Raw genomic sequence first — 26,461 nt, 5'->3', positions numbered from 1 at the left:
ACTACTATTCCCATTATATCTTATTCACAGGCCCAAACCCTAGCCTTTATAAAACATGGTCCCAAATAGCCCATGAGATAGCAGGCCAAATCAATACCCAATACCGAGGCTATTACAGTCTCCATCAAGCCCTTGAAATCACCCATCGAGAAATAGGTCCAAAAGCCTTTATTCACCCTTGGGTCCGAATGGATCCAGAGTTTTCCAAAACTCTCCGATCTGTCCAAAAAATCATCTCTAATCAAGCTTCTAGTTCCCAATCAGCCCAGAAAATGCAACATAATCATCCTTGCCCAATCACTGGCTTTGTCAACCCACAACATCCCAATAATCAACTTATTCAAATCCAAGATCCACTTGACATCCTCAATATAGAACATCCTTTAGAATTCCAAGTTCATGAACTCAAACACAAAAGTCAATGCCTTGAACACCAAATTCAAACCTTACTCCACAACAATGCCATTCACCAACTTCACATTAATCATCTCCAAAAAGATCTAGATTATTGGACCAAAAAACAATCTTTTAATCAAAACCAAGCCTCAACTAGCCATTCCAATCAACCTTTCCAACTCATTGACAATTCTTATCCTTTAATCAAAAATTCCACCTTACCTTGGAATCCTGTCCGTATATTTTTCTATCCTAATCAATGGTTACATCAAGCTGGTTTACCCAGTGATATTATTTCCCGCATTTGGAAAATCAAAAGAAAACAATTTTATGATGAATTCAATTTTCTTCAAAAAATGCTACGCTCATTTATCCAATCACCCAATACTTGCCCCCGTGGTATGTATGTATATTCGGAAGCTGCTTTGCATCCTTCCAATATCAAATGTACCACATGTGACCCTGAAAATATACCCCTCAATCATGTTGGTTGTCCTCACCAAATCAGTTATTGTATTTACCGTGTTGGCCTATATGCCCCAACCTTTCATAATTTCAATTTTCAAAATAAAACAATCACTTGGGCTACCCTCTTTGATTGGGGATTAGTTGGTACCATTATATTCACCTATACCGATCAAGCCCAAAACTATACTGAACTAATCAAAATGGCCATTACCTGCCTCTTTTTACCTCACCATTCAGCACCATTAAAACAACAAGGATATATTGCTGTTCACATCACATCCACTCCCCCCGAATGGATTCATGGATGGGAACCAGCACGCCACCTAATCACTTTTGAAAAATCAAAATATGCTACTAATCATTTCCGCCAAGACGAACAGGTACGAAGATGTTCCAGTCCAATCACAAAACAGCTACGCCATTGGAGAGCTGCAGTGTATGGAGACAATTTTAATCTCCAACACATTACTCAAAAATATTTTTTGGCAAAAGAAAATCAATATACAAAAATATATTTACATCATGGATTCCGTTATGTTTGGAATGATGTCTTCACATCCTTTCATTACAAAACAATGTATCCCGACCTTGCTGCTATTTATTATAAAATGTTCAAAAAACAAAGAATCATTAATACAGACAATAATCAAGAATCAGAAGAAGACATAGAAATCGACCCCGATGAAGATGATACCTACCAGTTTGGAGACGAAGAAGATCACTACATCAACAACATGTTGGAAGCCTGAGTCATAATCAACACCAGGAATCTTTGATAGTACCAAGTTACTTTCAAAATTCCACTCACAAAAGCAGATCACGAGACTTACTGTTCAATCACTATTCATGAACAGTAAAAGGAGCCGAAAGCAGATCACTGTTCAATCAACTGTTCCCGACAAAGCACTGTTCAATCACTGTTTCAATCAACTATTCATCAACAGGAATCGAGTCCTCCTTTGCCTATTTAAAGGAGCCCCATTCCCATTCCAAAATCAAGTTTTTTCTTTTGGAAGTTTTTCTTCCAAGAGTTTTTTACTACTGAAGACAGAGAGAGCTTAGAGAGTTTCTGGCAGATTTCTCCTCTTTTCTCAATCTTCTTCTATCCCAAAAAACTCTGTAATCAATTTATTTATTCTGAGTGTATTCTGAGTGTTGAGTGCTTATAACACTCTGGTTCTTCGTAATAAAGTAAGCATTCATACATTTCATTATTTTCATTTATTTATTTTAAGCATTTATTTTAATCATTCATTTCATATTGCTTGGCTGGTTATACCGCCTTCAATATTTTTATATTTTTATTTAATTAGTTTAATCATTTAGTTATTTTCATCTCATTATACTTGGCTAGCTTTGCCGCCTTAAACTTTTGTCATTTTCATTTCCTTCTGCTTCCATATTCATACTCTGTCTATTTCATCTTCTGTTCTTCATACTTTACGCACTCCCTTGTATATTCATATCATTCATTTGTTTTCATTTAATTATTTTATTTTCATATATATTGATTGGCTGGTTATACCGCCTCAATATTGTCATTTTCATTTAATCATTTATTATTTATTTTCAATTTATTATTTATTTTCATTTTTATTATAGTTGGCTGGCCTTGCCGCCTATTTATCCTATATTTTGTCATTTTCATTTCCTTCCGCTTAATCTTATTCTACTTTGTTCTTAAATTTCTTCTTCTTGTTGTTATACTCTACGTTCTCCCCATTTTGGTATCATAAGTGTATACTTTACGTTCTCCCCATTTTGGTATCAGAGCCCATAAGTGTTCCGATCTATCTCCCCATTTTGGTATCAGAGAAAGGGAGCCCCACGCTTATAAGGCGTGCTTAACTCTCCTTTCCAATCGATGTGGGATATTGCGATATTACACACCCATCCTTCCCCCTCCTGGGGCCCAGAGTCCGTCCTGGCACACCAATCCGGGTTAGGCTCTGATACCATTTCTAGCCGAGGCTCAACCCGCATCAAGATATTGTCCTCTTTGGCCCAGTCCATCGGGCCTCAAGGTTTTATAGTCAAAACGCGTCTTGAAGGGAAAGGGAGCCCCACGCTTATAAGGCGTGCTTAACTCTCCTTTCCAATCGATGTGGGATATTGGGATATTACACACCCATCCAAGTTTTTTGTTTTGAAGGTTTTTTCCTACTGAAGTTAAGAGAGAGTTTAGAGAGTTTCTGGCAGATTTCTCCTCTTTTCTCAATCTTCTTCTTCTATCCCAAAAAATCTTCTGTAATCAATTTATTTATTCTGAGAGTGAGTGCTTGTAACATTTTGGTTCTTCGTAATCAAGTAAGCATTCATATCATTCATTTGTTTTCATTTAATTATTTTATTTTCATATATATTGATTGGCTGGTTATACCGCCTCAATATTGTCATTTTCATTTAATCATTTATTATTTTTCATTTTTATTATACTTGGCTGGCCTTGCCGCCTATTTATCCTATATTTTGTCATTTTCATTTCCTTCCGCTTAATCTTATTCTACTCTGTTCTTAAATTTCTTCTTCTTGTTGTTATACTTTACGTTCTTCCCATTTTGGTATCAGAGCCTAACCCAGATTGGTGTGCCAGGACGGACTCTGGGCCCCAGGAGGGGGAAGGATGGGTGTGTAATATTCCAATATCCCACATCGATTGGAAAGGAGAGTTAAGCACGCCTTATAAGCGTGGGGCTCCCTTTCCCTTCAAGACGCGTTTTGACTATAAAACCTTGAGGCCCGACGGACTGGGCCAAAGAGGACAATATCTTGATGCGGGTTGATCCTGGGCTAGAAATCATCAAATTTCTTGTAGTGCAGGTATTCTAAATGATTATTGTTTATGCTCGTATAGTAGAAAAATGATTTGGAGGGCCATGATCAATCTACTTTGTAATTTCACTTCATCATCAAAGCCTCTTCGCTACTCCAAACTTTACACCTATTTAGTTCTTTCTTGTACTCTCTCTATTTGCTTTTCTACTGCTACTTTGTTCAAGCCAGTATTTAGTAAGTAAGTGAAATGGTGAATTGGCCATTGGAAAGGAAGAATAGGGCTTATTTCACGTATATCTATTTATTCTACTTCTATTCTTTTGTAAGGTAAACTGTTCTCTTTTGTTATGTCAAAGCAACAGTTCTCTCTAACCTTCTCTTACTTGCCTTACTTGAAACCTATCAATTTTTTGTACCTTCGTATCTATACTATACTTCTCACTTCTATGCCTTCTGTACTTTTCGGCTCAAGTAGGAGCCACAGTGACTGGAACAACAGGAAAGCCACCTTAATCAGTCAAGCAAGCAATTAAATAGGGACTAAGAAAAGGCCCTTACCTTGGCCTTACCCATTCGATTGATTGTCCTAAAGTCGAAGTTGTTTTGTTAAGTTGGCAGGTTTTTTCAGTGGTTAAATGGAAATGGGGAGCGGTTTGGGCCTACTCTTGAACTTTTATGCAATTTGAAAGCTGAAACAAAGGCAAAATATCGGCGTGTAACTGAGAAAGATGGAATTCGGTCAACAAACAAAGGAAATTAAAACACTCCCTTCTTTCTTTTCTGTTGACAACGATGAAAACCATATCAAACTCTAAAGGAAAGCCTTTCACTTCATTGCTCAAGTGGGTTGAGTGCATACATTTTTAATGCTTCCATATTCAAGACATACTACCCATTTCTTTAAAGCCACATCGCTTCCTTGCAAGCTTCCGTCAACGCCATATACTTGGCCTCAGTAGTCGACAACGCCCCTAGCATATTCATGAGGCAATTGAAGCTTTGACATCTAACTAAACTAATTGGACCATTCCAAAATCGAAATAAATAACCCATTGTGGACCTTCTTTAGTCAAGATCACCTGGCATCAAAAAAAGCATGCATGAGTTCTGAACTTTTGCTATATATTGAATAACCACTTGTGCCTCTCAAATAATGAGGGACCCACTTGGCAGCCTCCCAATGAGCTTTACCCGGATTCACCATAAATCGACTTAAAACACCAACCGAATAAGCAATATCCAATCTAGTACTAACCATGGCAAAGATCAAGCTTCCCACAAGGCTCGCATAAGGAACTCGATCCATCATCTTCTTTTCCTCTTCCGACTTTGGGATTGTTTGAAAGACAACAACAAGTGTGGTGCTAATGGTGTTTTCACCGGCTTTTCCTTGCTCATGCCAAACAACTAAAGCAACTTCTCAACAAATCTCCTTTGTGAAAATGCTAAAGTCCCACTTTTCCTATCCCTTTGAATCTCCATTCCAAGGATTTGACTTTCCGAACCAAATCTTGTACATAATCTCTCTCTCTTGAGTGGAATTTCCATTTCTTCCTAAGCATAAAAAAAGTCCTTTTATTTCTTAAGTATGATGTTTCATTCCTAGCAAGCACAATTCCTAATTCTTCTTTCAATTTGCTACCAGTTCACTAGGGGTAGTTTTCAAGTAGCCTATGGATTAAAAGGTGGGCTTAGGGCTTCGTTTACCTCCATGTAAGTATCTGAAATAGTTTTCTTTAAAAGCCTTATAACTTGGGCTTCCACTTTATTCATAGAGAGAGGTGATAGTTTAGCATCTTTATGTTGCCTAATTCCTAAAGCCTTCGAGGTTTTCAACACTAAGCCTTTCCTAGCTATTTTAGCTGGGTCCTTAGACTTCTGACTAACATTCTCCTGGTGATAATGTTATTTAATCTAGTACCTATGATAGCAGTTAATGGATCTTTTTCCCTTTTTGCTTTAATAGCAGGTTCCTTTTTTATTTCCTTCGATTTTTTACTGTTCGAATACCTGGTATAGTATAGTATTGATATGTCCCTCTAGCATATAAACTAGAGAACAACACTAGTTTTACTCTAAAGGGTGCTTAATCCTGTGGAGGACTTTCTATCTAGAGAGATAGAAAGGTAAAGGACTGAATCTAGTACTTCCTAAAGGCAGGAATTCAGGGTAGGGGAAAAACTACTTTATTTTTTTAGTTCATGAGTTATAACCGTCTATGAGGGAAGCTGCTTGCCTTGTAAAGAAAGTTATAAGGGCAGGTAAGGAATTAGGCTTGTGGTTAGGTAGGAAAAGCACATTACTTCAAGAACTGCTTACCTTTTTATGAATTAGCTGCTTTCCGCTCAAGCTTCTCTAGCTATAACCGAAGCCTTTCCAGCATTTTGCTCTGTCGGTCTTTCATTGCCTTCTCTTCCTCCTTTAGGTAGGCCCTGCGCTTACTAGAGCTCCTCTAGCTATAGACGAAGCTCACTTGCTCATGAGAAAGAGGCCCTAGAAGCATTTCTCAATAAATAAATAAAAAATTCTATTTCCCCGCCTACAGATAGAATACCAGGCTCAGCTAGCCTATCGGGCTATAACCCTATGGGAGAAGAGGCAAGAGGAAGCTGCTAAAGCTATCATCTTCATTTTCTCATATGCGTCTGCTCATTAGTAGCTACTCAGATAGCAATCCAAAAAACTAGGAAAGCTAGTATAGCCCTATAGGAAAACCAGGGCAGATTATACAAACTAGCTTCGGCTGCGGCTGATACTAGAGAAGTACCTGGATAAAGACAGAGAGAGAAAATGCAAAGACTAAAGTGGATAAGACAGTGTCTGCTCCTCTATAACAACCTAACCACTAGCTACCTAGGTACAAGAAGAGAGCTATGAGCTAATAGCTAATAGGATAGGAAGCTGCCTAAAAACCAGAAAGAAGAGCTACCAGCTAGATACTAGAATGGTAGGAAAGAGATGGCTACATCTAATAGGTTATATGGCATTCCATAGTCTTCAACCATCCTTAGGAACTTCTATTAAAGAAAGAAACCTTAAAGCGCTAGGAGGCAAGTAAAGGAAGTCAAGCTGGGAAGCATTAGACACAAGGATGCCTAACTCATTTGTTCAAGCTAAACAAAATTGCAATCTCATTCCTTGCTTCTCTGGCGCAGTAAGAGCTTTCTTTTCTATTTTTTTGCTATCGCACAGTGTTCCTTTCTTATAGAGAGAAATGCACTTTCACATCTTCTTAACCCAAAATGGCTGAGGAGAGGATGGACATACGAAGTGCCCTCCGCGAAAGCTTCCTTTGATAGAAGGACTCAGTGAGCGTCCTTCAATGCGTGCTTTGTTAGTTGTTTAGCCTACTTCATAGGTGTTGAGTGGTGGAAGGATTCTTTTGTCATAGACTGTAACCATCATGGATTCTCCTTTTGATAAAGAAAAAGAAGCTGCGAGACTGAAAGAAAGGAAATGGGTGACTTTTCTGACTCTTGGCATCAGAGAAAGTAGAGCCAAAGTGCCAACGATCTGACGATAGAGAGTCTTCACCTTGTAGACTAACTTTCAGCTAATAGGAATCTTTATCTTTCCCTCTGTCTTTCTAGTCATAGAGGATGGGATTGGGTGTCCAGGTACCGATGTAGAACTAAGTAGATGTCTCACTGGCGAAGGAATAGGGTAAGTGATACAAACCTAGGACGATCTACTCCTAAACCCGTATTGTGTTTGCTCGAATCTAATGATGTTCAAGTTATAATGGTCACCTTGACCCCTAACCAACCTGTGATTAGAAACCTTGGTACTTAATGAAGATGCCACAATAGGTGATGGATTTCCTATTGATAAGTTAAACAAAAACACTCATTCACTAATGGTGTTTTAGGTGTTCAAAGAGAACAAATGAATGAAAACCAAAAATGTAATAGTGTGCTGTCTAGTTTTGTGTGGCCAACTCTAATATCTTCTTTTCTTCTTCATCTTCTTCTTTTTCCTTCAAAACAAAACCCTAACAATCTTAAATATCACCATACTAAAAACAAACACAAAAATCACCCAAACATCAAACCAAAAACTGAATCAAAGGTTGTGCACAAGACTAACACTTTGTGTACAACACTCTTGGCCATGTGAACCCAAAACCACACCAAACTCCAACACTTTTGAGAATGAATTACCCCCTAGATAACGGATCAAGGTTGTCCTTAAACCTCTTAGCTTGAGCCCTAGTGATCGGCCCAGTCTTCCTCCATATCGGGTCAGCACCTCAGCGGGTTGTGTGGGTTCGGGTGAATTTGCATCATTCCCCTCCTCTTAAAAAGGATTTGTCCTCAAATCAAGGTCATCACCTGCAGCAAAAAAAGATAAATTAGCAACATTAAATGTGGCACTAACATTATACTTACCTATTAAATCAAGTTTGTAGGTTAATCAGCTCCAAAACTTGAAAAGGTCCATCCATGCGGGGCATAGGCTTTAACTTTCTTTGTTTTGGAAACCTTTCCTTTTGTAAGTGCAACCAAATCAAATCTCCTGGGTCAAACACAACAAAATCTAAAAATACATGCTCATTATGGTAAAAATTACACTTTTTAAAGTTAACAAATAATCTCTTCCTAATTTTCAAATTGCCATAAAGTAAAGCTCTCAACAATGCAGATAAATTTCTAAACAACAAAAGCATCTTTAAATAAGCATCTTTATAATTCATGACCAGCAATGGTTTCTTACTCAAGATAGCCTTATTAACATCCCCAAAACTCAAATAAATTTTTTTACTTTTCCTTTCTCTCGGCCACCTCACATTCTTCCTCTCTCTCAGCTTTCTCTTTTTTTTTCACTCCACTTTTGACTTTCTCATGATTTTTCCATTCAATTTGTGTTTTAAAATGCTTACCTAGGATAGCAAGCTCGAACTTATCTTCTTGGATTGATGGTGAGGCCGTATGTGCCATACAAGCTTTCTCCTTGAGCTTTTTGACCTCCCTCCTTTGTTGTATTTGCAGTTGGTCTCTATACACTGCCTTGAGAGTCAATGGCTCCAGCTTGACCTTCCTACCTCTAATTCTAAAAATAATACAATTCTCTCAACCGTAATGAGTAGCATCTTTATGAAATTACCATGGTCTACCTAATAGTATATGTTTGACATGCATAGGCACAACATCACACAAAACAATATCCTAATATATATCTATGCTAAATTTTACTTTAAGCCTAATTTATCAACCACAATGTTACTAATTACATTTGTACAAGTTCCACTATCTATAATCATACTACAAATCTTACCTTAGATTTCACATCAGGGGTGGAAGATGTTTTCTCTTTCAACTTAGTCCCCATCCTTGTATACAGCTAGCACTCTCCTAGAAACTAAGTTTAATTCAGCATTGGATGCATGCAAGATTTCGGCTTCATCTTCAAAGTTCTGCTCCTCTTGCTTGGCTTCATCCTCACTTTCCGATTCTAGCTCACCATTACCCTTTAACACCATGATTCTTCTATTCGGGTATTGGCTAACGACGTGTCCTCATCCCTGGCACTTAAAATAAATAATTTCTCTTGATCTTGAAGGTTTAGGATTAGATTTTACCTCAGTCTTTGGTGCTTGGACAGATTCGGCTTTTACATCCTTTCTTGGCTGATTGGAACTTTCTTCACCTAGCTTCAGTTTTTGTCTTGCTTCAAAGGTGGGATTACTTCTCCAAGCACTTGGATTTGATTTTCCACTATTAGAAACACCCCCAAACCGTGAGCCTACACCCTTCCTCTTGAATTGATGCTCTAATTTAATAGCCACATGCAACATCTCCTCCAATTCCATATATTGTTGTAATTCTAGTTGATTGGCTATTTCCCAATTTAAACCACCAAGAAACCTTTCCATGGTTGCTTCTCTATCTTCATTCACGCTCAACCTCATCCATGAACCTACTTCCTTGAGATAAATATTGAAGTCTTTGATGTAGCAACCTATGATAGTGTGATGGTACGAATTGCTTCCTCATGGCTCCTTTCATTTGTCGCCACATACTAATCAATTCATCACTTACTCTCCTTTGGGTGTTTTGCTCATTGGTCCACCATTGGAGTGCATAATGACCAAACTCCATTGCTGCCAATTTCACCAGCCTCTGAATAGTTCTGACAATCAAAGATCATCTCCATACGCTCATCCAATTCCAAATAAGCCTCCGGGTCACTTTTTCCCATGAAAGGTGGAATGTTTACCTTGATGTTGCCAAGATCATCATCTGCCTCCTCTCTCCTATGTCTCCCATGGCCTAGTCTTTCTTGGAGAGCATATGTTTCATCCATTCCTTCCTCGAAATCATCTCCAAATTTACCTCCTTCATACTCCTCCCTATGATGTCCATAGCCTCGTCGACCTCGACCTCCATGAAACACTTGCCTCAAATTTGGTCATCCATGAGATGTTTCTATTCTATCCATCCTCTTATTTATGTGGTCGAATTGAGCATTCATCCACTGCAATTGTTCCAAGATAGCCCTCATGTCCGTTTGGTCACCAATCCCCGTAGCTTGGGAATCACCATGGAATCCTACGGATTCTTCTTCATTAATTCTTAGCAGTGGATCTTCTCTCCTCAATCTTGAATCTGCCATGTTAGTATAAATAATGTAAAATAAAATAAATTCTAACCAAAAATCACTTCTTTAAGTGTTTCACTCAATCAAGGTCTCGACGCTCTTGTTTTCACACTAGTTTCGGCTTTTACCCTCTTTTAAGCTCACACACTCTTGCCTTTTTTCACTTAATGAATTATCTCAAAGTTCTAATTAAAACACCTACAAAACAGTAATTGGATCACAAGTATGTTTTAATTAAACTTATTAACAAAACAGTAGCAAAAAGCAAGCAATACCAATGAATTTAACAAAACCTAGTTTTCTGCTTTTCTAGGCAAAATAGGGCAAATTAACGAGGAAAATTTCAGAATCAATAAGAACTGGAGCAGATGGTAAGAAATTAAGGATTCAAGAATAAAATTATAGAAAAATAATTTCAAACACAAACAAGAATCAATTCAAACAAGATTAAAGAATAGTGTTGGTTGTTGTTCTTGTAATTCTAGTTTTGCATCAAATCCTTTATCTAATTTTAATCCAAATAATTTAAGCACCCAAAATTCAAATATCCAGCAATAGAAATAATTCTCCAGCAACTTCAAATATTGAATAAATAATTAACAAAATAGCAGCTCCAAGAAATTTCCAGCAACAAATTTCAACACCGAATTCAACAAACCGAATTTCTTTTTTATTCGGCCTTTTCTTCTTTTTTTTTTTTTTTTTTTTTTTTACTCACATATGACAACTGCAGTAGCAAGAATCAAGACCAAAATTGCAATTCCAACACCAAATAATCACAAAACCCGTGACCTCCCAAACAAAATACAAATTGTGTAGTTTTTTTTTTTTTAACATCTGTTCGGCCTTTTTTTTTTCTTTTTTGAATATATGAATGCAAATATTTAAGACTAAAACAGTAAATAAAAATCAATAAAATCCAAAATTAACAACAATAATGATAAAAAAGGACCCACAAACTATGAAGCAAAAATACGATAAAACTAGGAAATCCTAATTCAACTAGGAATGAATTTCTATTTTTTTTTTGGTTCTTTTAAAAGATGCAGAACATGTATGATGATAGAAGCAACCTTAACCTTCATGTGATTCCGCCCAAGCCTGCTCAACCGATAACCCGCTGGGTTGCTGACCCGACACGGATAAAGACCGGGCCAATCACAAGAGCTCAAATTAAGAGATTTAAGGATAATCTGGGAGTATTTATACATGGGGTAATCAATTCTCAACAGATCTTGTCCATACTAGAAGGTACAAAACCTATTCTAAGCATTTAAGTGGTGGAAGCCAATATGGACCCAGGTAGCGATTTTGGTGCAAATATAGACACCGATCAGCATGAAATGTTTCCAACTCTTTATAGATTCAATACATATGTATAAGTGGATATGTAATCAAGTCAATCCAGCTTCAAAGGAATTCAAAAAGGGGTTGTACGGACAGCTTCAAATTTCGGCATGTTTTTACTGTATTTTGTGCTGTCTTTACTGTATTTTACTGAGTTGGCTTTTTCTCTTTCCTCCAAGTAAAGGCAACATGTGGGACTCCATAATAAGCTTATTTGGCATCCTAAAAAGCATATAGAAGCTGATTTGGAGCTCAAAGAGGTTAAAGATTGGTCAAAGTCAACTTTGCCAAAAAGCTAGTATTTTAGTTTCCTAATTTGATTCTACTCTTTGTTTTAGGGAATTAGCCTTTTATTTTGATTTTTATTTATTTATTTTCTGGAAAAATAAGGTTAGGAAAGTCATTATTTTAGTATTTCAATTGTAAATTAATTAATTTCTAATTCAAAATAAAGGAATTAGTTAATCCAAATTAGTTTAGGAATCTAGGAAAAATTAGGCACTTTCCTTTTCTCTACTTTCTTTTTCTCCACACTTTGAGTCTGGTTGTGAATTAATTTTTTTAAGGTTTTTGCTTTGTAATCTTAGCCTATTTAAAGGCTTATTTTCAATAAGAAATCAAGCTTGAATTTTATACAGAAAATTATTTGTGAGATTGAATTCTCTTTGTTCTTCTGAACACCTAAAACACCATTAATGAATGAGTGTTTTAGTTTGACTTATCAATAGGCCTTCCATCACCTATTGTGGTGTCATCATTATATACCAAAGTTTCTAATCACAGGTTGGTTAGGGGTCAAGGTCACCATTAGAACTTGAACATAATTAGATCCGGCCTAATATAATACAGGTTTAGGAGCAGGTCGTCCTAGGTTCGTATCATTTGAGGAGGAGGACTTGGAGGATAAACCCGAAACCTTGCAAACATCTAATGCCGAATTAAACTTGGTTTCTAGGAGAGTACTTGCTGCATACAAAGATGAGGATGAAATTCAAAGAGAGAACATCTTCCACACCTGATGTGAAATTCAAGGTAAGATTTGTAGTATGATTATTGATAGTGGAAGTTGTACAAATGTAACTAGTAATCTTGTAGTTGATAAATTAGGCTTAACCACTACTAAACATCCAAAACCTTATAGATTACAATGGCTTAATGATAGTGGTGAAATAAAAGTGAATAAACAAGCCAATGTAGAATTTAACATAGATAAATATGTGGATGTTGTTTTGTGTGATGTTGTGCCTATGCATGCCGGACATATTCTATTAGGTAGACCATGGCAATCTGCTAAATATGCTACTCATTTTGGTCGAGAGAATTGTATTGTTTTTAGATTCAAAGGCAAGAAGGTCAAGCTGGAGCCATTAACTCCAAAGGAAGTATATAGCGACCAATTACAAATCCAACAAAGGAGGGAGGCCGAAACACTCAAGGAGAAGGCTAGTATGGCATTAATGGCTTCACCATCCATCAAAGAAGGTAAGTACGAGCTTGCTGTCCAAGGTAAGTCCTCTAAAATCCAGGTTAAGTGGAAAAATTTAAACAAATTCGAGAGTGAGAAAATTGGAGCAAATGCCGAGAGTGATACAAAATTCAATGAATCCGTGAATGAGAAAGGAAAAGAAAGAAAAGAGAGGAAATGCCACAATAGGTTATGGAAGGCCTATTGATAAGTCAAACTAAAACACTCATTCACTAATGGTGTCTTAGGTGTTCAAAAGAACAAAGAGAATTTAATCTCGCAAATAGTTTTTGTATAAAATTCAAGCTTGATTTCTTATTGAAAATAAGCCTTTAAATAGGCTAAGATTACAAAGGAAAAATCGTAAAAAAATTAATTCAAAACCGGACTCAAAGTGTGGAGAAAAAGAATGTAGAGAAGAGGAAAGTAGAAAAAAGGAAAGTGCCTAATTTTTCCTATATCCTAAACTAATTTGGATTAATTAATTCCTTTATTTTGAATTAGGAATTAATTAATTTACAATTAAAATACTAAAATAATAACTTTCCTAAACTTATTTTTCCAGAAAATAAATAAATAAAAATCAAAATAAAAAACTAATTTCCTAAAAGAAAAAGTAGAATCAAATTAGGAAACTAAAATACTAGCTTTTTGGCTAAGTTGACTTTGACCAATCTTTAACCTCTTTGAGCTCCAAATCAGCTTCTATATGCTTTTTAGGATGCCAAATAAGCTTATTATGCAGTCCCACACGTTTCCCTTGCTTGGAGGAAAGAGAAAAAGCCAACTCAGCAAAATACAATAAAGACAGCACAAAATACAGTAAAAACATGCCAAATTTGAAGCTGTCCGTACAACCCCTTTTTGAATGCCTTTGAAGCTGGATTGACTTGATTCCATATCCTCTTAGACATATGTATTGAATCCATAAAGAGTTGGAACCATTTCATGCTGCTCGGTGTCCATATTTGCACCAAAATTGCTACCCGGATCCGTATCGGCTTCCACCACTTGAATGCTTAGAATAGGCTTTGTACCTTCTAGTATGGAGAAGCTCTGTTGAGAATTGATTACCCCAGTATAAATACTCCCAGGTTATCCTTAAATCTCTTAATTTGAGCTCTTATGATTGGCCCGGTCTTTATCCGTGTCGGGTCAGCACCCCAGCGGGTTATCGGTTGAGCATGCTCGAGCGGAATCACATCATTCCCCTCCTCTTGAAAAGGATTTGTCCTCAAATCTAGATCATCACCTGCAGAAAAAGGGAACAAATTAGAAATATTAAATGCAGCACTCATGTTATACTCACCTGGTAAATCAAGCTTGTAGGCATTCTTGTTATTCGGCTCCAAAACTTGAAAAGATCCGTCCACATGCGGCATAGGCTTGGACCTTTTTTTTTATTCGAGGAACCTCTCCTTTCTTGGTTGAAACCAAAACCAATCTCCTGGGTCAAACACTATCACAAAAAATACTAGAAATACAAGTTCATCACACTTTTTAATTTTAGTAAATAATCTCTCCCAAATTTTCAAATTTCCATTAAGTAAAGCTTTCAATAATACAGATAAAGTTCTATTCAACAAAAACATCTTTAAATAAGTATCTTTAATATTCATGGCCAGCAATGATTTCTTATTCATAAGTACTTTATTAACATCACCAAAGCTAAGATAAAAATTTCTATTTTTCCTCTCTTTTCTTTCTTTTCCTTTCGCACTCACGGATTCATTGAATTTTGCATCACTCTCGGCGTTTGCTCCAATTTTCTCACTCTCGAATTTGTTTAAATTTTTCCACTTAACCTGGATTTTAGAGGACTTACCTTGGACATCAAGCTCGTATTTACCTTCTTGGAGGGATGGTAAAGCCATACTAGCCTTCTCCTTGAGTGTTTCGGCCTCCCTCTTTTGTTGGATTTGTAATTGGTCGCTATATACTTCCTTTAGAGTTAATGGCTCCAGCTTGACCTTCTTGCCTTTGAATCTAAAAACAATACAATTCTCTCTACCAAAATGAGTAGCATATTTATCAGATTGCCATGGTCTACCTAATAGAATATGTCCGACATGCATAGGCACAACATCACACAAAACAACATCCACATATTTATCTATGTTAAATTCTACCTTGCCTTGTTTATTCACTTTTATTTCACCACTATCATTAAGCCATTGTAATCTATAAGGTTTTGGATTTTTAGTAGTGGTTAAGCCTAATTTATCAACTACAAGATTGCTAATTACATTTGTACAACTTCCACTATCAATAATCATACTACAAATCTTACCTTGAATTTCACATCGGGTGTGGAAGATGTTCTCTCTTTGAATTTCATCCTCATCTTTGTATGCAGCAAGTACTCTCCTAGAAACCAAGTTTAATTTGGCATTGGATGCTTGCAAGGTTTCGGGTTCATCCTCCAAGTCCTCCTCCTCTTGCTTGGCTTCATCCTCACTTTCCTCACTTTTCGATTCTAGCTCACCATTGCCTTTCAGCACCATGATCCTTCAATTCGGGCATTGGCTTGTGATATGTCCTCATCCCTGGCACTTAAAACAAATTATTTCTCTTGACCTTAGGATTAGATTTTACCTCATTTTTATGGATTTGGACAGATTCGGTTTTATGCTCCTTCTTTGGCCGATTGGAGCTTTCTTCCCCCACCTTCAGCTTTGGCTTGCTTTCATTGGTAGGATTGCTTCTCCAGCCACTTGGAATTGATCTTCCACTTTTGGAAACACCTCCAAACCGTGAGTTGACACCGCTCCTCTTGAATTGATGCTCAAGCTTAATAGCCACATGCAACATCTCCTCCGATTCCACATATTGTTGCAATTCGAGTTGATTGGCTATCTCATGATTCAAACCACCACGGAACCTTGCCATAGTTGCTTCTCTATCCTCATTCATACTTAACCTCATCATAAGCATCTCCATCTCCTTGTACTAATCCTCCGGAGACTTACTTCCTTAAGATAGGGATTGAAGCCTTTGATGCAACAACCTATGATAATGTGATGATACGAACCGATTCCTCATGGCTCCTTTCATTTGTCGCCATGTAGTGATCAAGTCATCACCAACTCTCCTTCGGGTCTTTTCCTTATTGGTCCACTATTGTAATGCATAATGGCCAAACTCCATTGCTGTCAATTTCACCTTCTTAGCCTCCGAATAATTAGGACAATCAAAGATCATCTCCATTCTCTCTTCCCATTCCTAAAATGCTTCCGAATCACTTTTACCCATGAATGGTGAGATGTTTACCTTGATGTTGCCAACATCATTATCTACATCATCTCTCCTATGCCTCCCACGGCCTAGACTCTCTTGGACAGCAAGTGTTTCATCCATTCCTTCTTCAAAGTCATCTCTGAAGTTACTTTCCCCGAGTTCCTCTCTTGGTCGCCCTCGGCCTCCTCGACCTCGACCTCCATGAGCATCCAACCTTATATTGGGCACTCCTTGGGATGTTTCTAACCTATCCATCTTTTGATTTAAATGGTCAAATCGGGCATTCATCCACTGTAATTGCTCCAATATAGCCCTCATGTCCGTTTGCTCACCACTCCCTATAGCTCGGAAATCACCTTTAAATCCTATGGACTCTTCTTCATTAATTCTCAAAGGTGGATCTCCTCTTCTCACCCTTGAATCTGCCATGTTAGTACGAATAATACAAAAATAAAATAAATTCTCACGAGATTCACTCCCACACGTGTTTCACTCAATATAAGAACTCAACACTCGTGTTTGCACACTAATTTCGGCTTTTAACCCTCTTTTGTGCTCACACTCTCTCGCCTTTTTCCTCTCAATGAATTATCTCAAAGTTCTAATTAAAACACCAAAAAATAGCAATTAGATCACAAGTATGTTTTAATTAAACTTATCAACAAAACAGCAGCAAAAAAAAAAAAAAAAGGCAATACCGAAGGAATTCAACAAAACCTAGTTTTCAACTTTTCTAGGTAAAATAAGGCAAATTCATGAGAAAACTTTGGAATTTTGAAGAACTGGACCAGATGGTAATAGATTCTGAGTTCAAGAATAAAATTATAGAAAAAGAAATTCAAACATGAACAAGAATCAAAGAGAACAAAAATATAGAATAGTGTTGGTTGTTGTTCTTTTAATTCAAGTTTTTGTATCAATTCCTTTATCTGATTTTAATCCAAAAATATAAGCACCCAAAATTCCAAATATCCAGCAGCGAAAATAATTCTCTAGCATCTCAAATATTGAATAAATAATCAACAAACCAGCAGCTCCAACAAATTTCCAGCAAACAAATCAAACTCCAACAAACCGAATTTTTTTTTTTTTTTTTGGGTTGTTCTTGTTCTTTTTTTTTTCTTTTTTTCTTTTTTTTATTTTCACTCACAGATCATAAAACAACTGCAGTAGCAAATATCAACACTAAAAATTGCAATTCCACACCAAAAATCCACCAAACTCGTGGCCTCCAATAAAAACAAAAGTGCAGCTTTTTTATTTTTATTTTTTTTATATGTTGCCGCACACCCTTCTTTTTTTTTCTTTTTTTTTAATATATGAATGTAAATATTGAAGACTGAAACAGCAAAGAAAAATCAACAAAAACCAAATTAACAAGAACAATGATAAAAGACAACCAACAAACTAGGAAACAAAAATACGATAAAACTAGGAAATCCTAATTCAACTAGGAATGAATTTTTTTGTATATTTTTTTTAAGATGCAGAACGTGTATGGGATGGATGCAACCTTAACCTAATGCTAAAATTTCATAATAACACACAAACAACTAAAGCAAATAAAGATAGATCAAACCTGAACAAAATTTGGCACTTATACCAAATGATACGAACCTAGGACGACCTGCTCCTAAACCCGTATTATATTAGCCCGGATCTAATTATGTTCAAGTTCTAATGGTGACCTTGACCCTTAACCAACCTGTGATTAGAAACCTTGCTATATAATGAAGATGCCACAATAGGTGATGGAAGGCCTATTGATAAGTCAAACTAAAACACTCATTCACTAATGGTGTTTTAGGTGTTCAGAAGAACAAAGAGAATTCAATCTCACAAATAATTTTTTGTATAAAATTCAAGCTTGATTTCTCATTGAAAATAAGCCTTTAAATAGGCTAATATTACAAAGTAAAAACCCTAAAAAAATTAATTCCAAATCGGACTCAAAGTGTGGAGAAAAAGAAAGTAGATAAAAGGAAAGTGCCTAATTTTTCCTAGTTTCCTAAATTAATTTGGATTAATTAATTCCTTTATTTTGAATAGGAATTAATTAATTTAAAATTGAAATACTAAAATAATAACTTTCCTAAACTTATTTTTCCAGAAAATAAATAAATAAAAATCAAAATAAAAGACTAATTTCCTAAAACAAAAAGTAGAATCAAATTAGGAAACTAAAATACTAGTTTTTTGACTAAGTTGACTTTGACCTATCTTTAACCTCTTTGAGCTCCAAATCAGCTTCTATATGCTTTTTAGGATGCCAAATAAGCTTATTATATAGTTCCACACGTTGCCCTTGCTTGGAGGAAAGAGAAAAAGCCAACTCAGCAAAATACAGTAAAGACAGCACAAAATACAATCGAAATAGGCCAAATTTGAAGTTGTCCGTGCAACCCTTTTTTGAATGCATTTAAAGCTGGATTGACTTGATTCCATATCCTCTTAGACATATGTATTGAATCCATAAAGAGTTGGAACCATTTCATGCTACTCGGTGTCCATATTTGCACCAAAATTGCTACCCGGGTCCATATCGGCTTCCACCACTTGAATGATTAGAATAGGCTTTGTACCTTCTAGTATGGACAAGCTCTATTGATAATTGATTACCCCATGTATAAATACTTCTAGGTTATCCTTAAATCTCTTAATTTGAGCTCTTGTGATTGGCTTGGTCTTTATCCGTGTCGGGTCAGCATCCCAGCGGGTTATTGGTTGAGCAAGATCTGGTAGAATCACATCAAACCTAATGCTAAAAATTCAGATTAACACAAAAACAAAGAAAGAAAATAAAGATAGATCAAACCTGAACAAAATTTGGCTCTAATACCAAATGATACGAACCTAGGATGGCCTGCTCCTAAACCTATATTATATTAGCCCAGATCTAATTATGTTCAAGTTCAAATGGTCACCTTGACCCCTAACCAACCTGTGATTAGAAACCTTGGTATATAATGGAAACGCCACAATAGGCGATGGATTTCCTATTGATAAGTCAAACTAAAACACTCATTCGCTAATGATGTTTTAGGTGTTCAAAGAGAAAAAGAGAATTCAATCTCACAAATAATTTTCTGTATAAAATTCAAGCTTGATTTCTCATTGAAAATAAGCCTTTGAATAGGCTTTGAATGAACAAAATAAAACCCTAAACGGATTAGGAAATTTTGGCAACATGGAATCCAATTAGAAAATTGCCTAATTTCACACCCTTTCGTAATCTAATTTGGATTAATTAATTCCCTTATTTTGAATTAGGAATTAATTAATTTACAATGAAAATAATAAAATAATAACTTTCCTAAACTTAATTTTCCAGAAAAAAAAATAAATAAAAACCAAATGTAAAGGTAATTTCCTAAAATAAAAATAGGAATCAAATTTGGAAACTAGAATACTAGCTCTTTGACTAAGTTGACTTTAACCAATTTGAGCTCCAAATCAGCTTCTATATGCTTTGTAGGATGCCAAATTAGATTATTATGGAGTCCCACACGTTGCCCTTGCTTGGAGGAAAGAGAAAAAGCCAACTCAACAAAATACAGTAAAGCCAGCAAATAATACAACAAAACCCGGCCATTTTCTCTCTCATGCACACACCTCTTTAATGACCAGTGGGTTTTCGGTTGTACGGATCCGGGTGGATTCGCATCTCCGTTTATTGAGATCACTGGGCATCAAAATACCATGCATGAGTTCAAAACTTTTTCTATACATTGAATAACCACTTGTGCCTCTCAAATAACGAAGGACCCACTTGGTGGCCTCCCAACGAGCTTTACCTGGATTCGCCATAAACCGACTTAGAACACCAACTGAATAAGCAATATCCGATCTAGCACATACCATGGCAAACATCAAGCTTCCCACAAGGCTCGCATAAGGAACTCGATTCATCATCTTCTTTTCCTCTTCCGACTTTGGGATTGTTCAGAAGACAACAACAAGTGAGGTGCTAATGGTGTTTTCACTGGCTTTGTCTTGTTCATGCCAAACAACTAAAGCAACTTCTCAACAAACCTCCTTTGTGAAAGTGCTAAAGTCCCACTTTTGCTATCCTTATGAATCTCCATTCTAAGGATTTGACTTTCCGGTCCAAATCTTGTACATAATCTCTCTCTTTTGAGTGGAATTTCCATTTCTTCCTGAGCATCAGAAAAGTCCTTTTATTTATTAAGTATCTTTGCTTCATTCCTAGCAAGCACCATTCCCAATTCTACTTTCATTTTGCTACCAGTTCATTAGCGGTAGTTTTCGAGTTGCCTATGGAAGAAGAGGTGGGCTCGGGGCTTCGTTTACCTCCATCTAAGTATCTGAAATTATAGTTTTCTTTAAAAGCCTCATAACCTGGGCTTCCGCTTTGGGTATCTTTCTTGGGTAGGGCATCAAGTACATGTATCTATACTGATTAATCAATTTCTAAATGCTAGAGTAGATCTTAAAGAGATTCCACTTCCTCATGAATTTGTCTTGAATCAGGATCTTTTGGCTCAACTTTATCCCAGTTTTTCTGAGGGAGCAACCCCTTTTTTCACCTTGAATTGGTTAAAATATGCAGAATTTCTTACCTTTCCTGGAGGATTTGGTCCAGTAACTAGGGGTCTATGGTTGACCGATATAGCACACCATCATTTAGCTATTGCAAATTTTTTCCTAATAGCAAACCACATGTATAGGACCAACTAGGGCATTGGTCATGGCATAAAAGATATTTTAGAGTCTTATAAAGGCCCATTTACCGACCAAGGTCATAAAGGTCTATATGAGATCCTAACAACATCATGGCATGCTTAATTATCTATTAACCTAGCTATGTTGGGCTCTTTAACCATTGTTGTAGCTCACCATATGTATTCAATGCCCCCTTATCCATATCTAGCTACTGACTATGGTACACAACTTTCGTTATTCACACATCACATGTGGATTGGTGGATTTCTCATAGTTGGTGCTGCTGCGCATGCAGCCATTTTTATGGTAATAGACTATGATCCAACTACTAGATACAATGATCTATTATATCGTGTCCTTAGACATCGTGATGCAATCATATCACATACCAACTAGGTATGTATATTTTTAGGCTTTCATAATTTTGGTTTGTATATTCATAATGACACTATAAGCGCTTCAGGGCATCCCCAAGATATCTTTTCAGATACTGCTATACAATTACAACCTGTCTTTGCTCAATGGATACAAAACACCCATGCTTTAGCACCTAGCGCAATGGCCCCTTGTTCAACAATAAGTATCGGTTTAACTTGGGGGGTGGTGATTCAATGGCCGTGGGTGGCAAGGTTGCTTTGTTACCTATTCCACAAGGAACCACCGATTTTTTGGTACATCACATTCATGCATTTGCCATTCATGTGACGGTATTGATACTTGTGAAAGGTGTTCTATTTGCTAGTGGTTAACGTTTGATACCAGATAAAGCAAATCTTAGTTTTTGTTTCACTTGTGATGGGCCTAGAAGGGGGGGACATGTCAAGTATCCGCTTAGGATCATGTCTTCTTAGGGCTATTCTGGATGTATAATTCAATTTCGGTACTAATATTTCATTTCAGTTGGAAAATGCAGTCAGATGTTTCGGGTAGTATAAGTGATCAAGGAATGGTAACTCATATCATGGGAGGCAACTTTGTGCAAAGTTCCATTACGATTAATGGGTGGCTCCATGATTTCTTATGGGCATTGGCATCCTAGGTAATTCAGTCCTATGGTTCTTCATTATTTGCATATGACCTTTTTTCCTAGGTGCTCATTTTGTATGGGCTTTTAGTCTAATGTTTATATTCAGCAAGCGTGGTTATTGGCAAGAACTTATTGAATCCATCGTTTGGGCTCATACTAAATTAAAAGTTGCTCTTACTACTCAGTGTAGAGCCTTGAGCATTGTCCAAGGACATGGGTGGAATTGCCACAACGTGGGCATTCTTCTTAACAAGAATTAATATAGTAGGATAATGGCTAGGAGGATTTGAAAGGCATTATGGCATTAAGAATTCCAAGGTTTATCCAAGGCTTATCTCAGGACCCCACTACTGGCCGTATTTGGTTTGGTATTGCTACCGCACATGACTTCGAAAGTCATGATGATATTATCGAGGAGCGTCTTTATCAGAATATTTTTGCTTGCCATTTTAGGTAATTAGCAATTATTTTTCTGTGGACTTCTGGAAATCTATTTCATGTGGCTCAGTAAGGAAACTTTGAGGCATGGGTACAGGTAAGACTTTTACGCGGGGGGGGGGGGGGGGGGGGGGTGCTCTTAGCCCAATGAATATTGCTTATTCTAGTGTTTATCAATGGTGGTATACAATCGGTTTACATACTAATGGAGATCTTTATAATGGAACTCCTTTCCTATTATTTCTTTCTACCATATCTTTAATAGCCAGTTGGTTACACCTACAACCAACGTGGAAACCGAGCGTTTCATGGTTTAAAAGTGCCAAATTGTGCCCCAATCATCATTTATCAAGACTATTCGAAGTAAGTTCCTTGGCTTGGACAGGACATTTAGTGAATGTCGCTATTCCGGGAGCCAGGGGGAATACGTTCACTAGAATAATTTCTTAGATGTATTACCGTACCCCTAAGGATTAGGCCCACTTTTTACAGGTTAGTGGAATCTTTATGCTTAAAACCCCGATTCAAGTAGTCATTTATTTGGTACCTCCTAAGGGGCCAGAACTACCATTCTAACCCTTCTCAGAGGATCCCATCCATAAACACAAAGTTTATGGCTGACTGATATTGCTCATCATCATTTAGCTATTGCATTTATTTTTCTTATTGCTGGTCATATGTATAGAACTAATTTCAGGATTGGGCATAGTAAAAAAAAATCTTTTAGAAGCACATATTCCTCTGGGGGGTGGGGGCCATTGGGGCGTGGACATAAGGGTTTTTATGACACAATAAATAATTTGATTCATTTTCAATTAGGGCTTGCTCTAACCTCTTTAAGGGTTATTACTTCCTTGGTCCCTTAACACATGTACTCTTTACCTGCTTATGCGTTCATAGCATAAGACTTTACTACTGAAACTGCTTTATATTCTCATCACCAATACATCGTAGGATTCATCATGACAAGGGCTTTTGCTCATGGAGCTATATTTTATTAGAGATTACAAGCCGAAACAGATTGAGGATAATGTATTGCCAAGAATGTTAGACCATAAAGAAGCCATTATATCCCATTTAAGTTAGGCCAGCCTCTTTCTGGGGCCATACTTTGGGACTTTATGTTTGTAATGATGTCATGCTTGCTTTTGGTATTCCGGAGAAACGAATCTTGATCGAATCTATATTTGTCCAATGGACAATCAGCTCATGGTAAAATTTCACATGGGTTCGATGTACTTTTATCTTCAACGAATGGTCTCATGTTCAATGTAGGTCGAAGCATATGGTTGCCTAGTTGGTTAAATGTTGTTAATAAGAATAGTAATTCACTATTCTTAACAATAGGACCCGAAGACTTCTTGGTTCATCATGCTATTGCTTTAGGTTTACATACAACTACACCTATCTAAGTAAAATGGGCTTTAAAATGCACGTGGTTCAAGTTAATGCCAGACAAAAAGGATTTTGGTTATAGTTTTCCTTGTGACGGTCCGGGACGAGGTGGTACTTGTGATATTTTAGCTTGGGACACATTTTATTTGGTGGTTTTCTGGATGTTAAATACCATTCTATGGGTGACTTTTTATTGGCATTGGAAGCACATCACATTATGGCAGGGTAACGTTTCACAATTTAATGAGTCTTCCACTTATTTGATGGGATGGCTAAAAGATTATTTATGGGTAAACTCTTCACAACTTACCAATGGATATAACCCTTTTGGTATGAATAGTTTATCAGTTTGGGCATGGATTTTTTTTTTTTAGACATCTTGTTTGGGCTACTGGGTTTATGTTCTAAATTTTATGATGTGGATATTGGCAGGAATTGATTGAAACTTTAGCATGGGCTCATGAACGAACACCTTTGGCTAATTTGATTCGATGGAGAGATATACTGGTGGCTCTTTCCATTGTGCAAGCAAGATTCATTGGGTTAGCCCACTTTTCTGTAGGTTATATATTCACTTATGCGGCTTTCTTGATTGCCTCTACATCAAGCAAATTTGGTTAATTCTTTTTTTTATATGTTGTATTATCCTCGATAATATCATTTCTTTTGGTGGAGAAAGGGGACTACCTTCTTAGATTTCTATGTCTAGGATCTGACTTGTATCATTGAAACTAAACTAATAGGAATTGAACCATTATGGCAAGAAAAATTTTGTTTCAGAGGGAGAAGAAGAGGCAAAAATTGGAACAAAAATATCATTTGATTCGTCGATCCTCAAAAAAAGGAATAAGCAAAGTTCAGTCGTTGAGTGAAAAATGGGAAATTCATGGAAAGTTACAATCCCAACCCCATAATAGTGCACTTACATGCCTTCATTGACGTTGTTTTTCGACCAGAAGACTAAGAGCCAACTATCGAGACTTCGGTTTATCCGAACACATACTTCGTGAAATGGTTTATGCATGTTTGTTGCCCGGAGCAACAAGATCGAGTTGGTAAGGATTAAACTATCTCTTCGTTTTTCTATTCATTTCTATGATTGATGACCATAGAGATCACCTTTACCATTCTATATAAATGGGCTATCCTATTTGTATTGATATGGTCGAGGGGTGCATTCAATCCTTGTTTGCCCTTTAGTTTCCTACTCGTCTTTTCATCGTGGGATAGAGCAGCTTGGTAGCTCGCAAGGCTCATAACCTTAAGGTCACAGGTTCAAATCTTGTCTCCGCAACTTTTTTTGACAAAAAATTTTAGGTTTGGTTTTGTTAATTTGTTAACTAGTTGTTAATTACCGTTTTTTTTTGGGAGCAAGAGAAAAAGAAGGGGGGATAGAACCAATATACTATTGTGATCAACTTTACTTAATCCTTTATTCTATTAACTTAAATACATTAAGTTATTATTCTAGGCAGATAGCGGGAATCGAACCCTTATCTTCTCCTTGGCAAAGAGAAATTTTTGTTGAAGTGTGGCAATTTTGCCACTTGATGGTGCATGTCACCGGCTAGCATGCACACATTGGTATCAAATCCTTTCCTTTTATGAGTTTATATTTCTTTGTATGTTTTTAATTGATGCAAGGTATATTTTGATAATGTTTTGTGCCTAAGTTATGTATGCAAAATTATAGGCAAGATTATGCACAAAAGAGTAGGAATGTTATGCTTGAAATGCCTATGGTGCTGGATTCATAATTTCCAGCAACATAGTCCCACTATTTATCTTATATCTCAGGTTGCAAATGGAGTTTTAGGCTGAAATTTTGAGGGATATCTACAGACATATATAGAAGACGATGGTTGAAATTTCAGGTCAACATGACATGGGAAAGTCCATTTTCTATTCCAAACAGATTGCTGTATCTGATGGGCCCAGTATGCAGAGTATGGGCCAGTTTTGGAGCTGTTTGGCCCATGATCCGATTCCAGAACTTTCCTAGCTCTTGGAACAATATTTATTGATGACCAAGGATGCTTCAAACCAAGTTTCATAAGCAGATACAAAGGGGAACTAAGTAGGTGAAGCTAGTTTTGTTGTTTACCCAAACTAGTTAAACAATAGGAACTTAGTTCAAACCATGTGCCACTTTTTACTATATTTGGAATAGACATGTTGCAGTTGGTTTTTGACTCTTTTGTGTATGAAAAGTTAGGTGTTGACCATTTTACTTTTTAAATTTCAAATACTTTACTCATTTTGTAAGCTCACATGCTTGGCATGTGTGAACTAGTTGTAATTTCAAGCTTATATTGTAAAATGAATGAAATGGCTACACATCTAAGCCTTATTTTCAAAAGCCAACGTGTTCCTCTTCTTCTTATCTCTTCTTCAACACCTTAGAACACTTTAGGAACCCTAAAAACCAGAAAACACCATAACCAAAACCTAAAAACACAACTCACACACAACCATTCCCAAGAGCATCACCAAAAGCTTGCTTGTTGCTAACACTTCAAGCTAGCTTGCTCTTGGTCATAACCTTCTCACCCCAACAAAGTGGTATCAGAGCAAGGCACATTTTTGTGAGATTTGTGAGGTTTTTGGGCTGGTTCGTTCCTTGAGAGTGAACA

At 36.7% G+C, this 26,461-nt stretch overlaps 2 pseudogenes; both read left to right on the top strand.

The window, feature by feature from the left end:
• The window catches only part of LOC132800041 (photosystem I P700 chlorophyll a apoprotein A1-like), a 36,584-nt pseudogene extending 14,329 nt beyond the window's left edge, over positions 1-22,255 (top strand).
• Positions 22,256-22,293: 38 nt separating this feature from the next.
• LOC125420556 (photosystem I P700 chlorophyll a apoprotein A2-like) lies at positions 22,294-24,449 on the top strand (annotated as a pseudogene).
• The last annotated feature ends 2,012 nt before the right edge of the window (positions 24,450-26,461 follow it).

Source organism: Ziziphus jujuba, chromosome 11 (genome assembly GCF_031755915.1).
Source record: "Ziziphus jujuba cultivar Dongzao chromosome 11, ASM3175591v1".
Classification (NCBI taxonomy): Eukaryota; Viridiplantae; Streptophyta; class Magnoliopsida; order Rosales; family Rhamnaceae; genus Ziziphus; species Ziziphus jujuba.
Note: the sequence above shows the minus strand (reverse complement) of the source record. Positions and strands in the feature narration are given on the sequence as shown.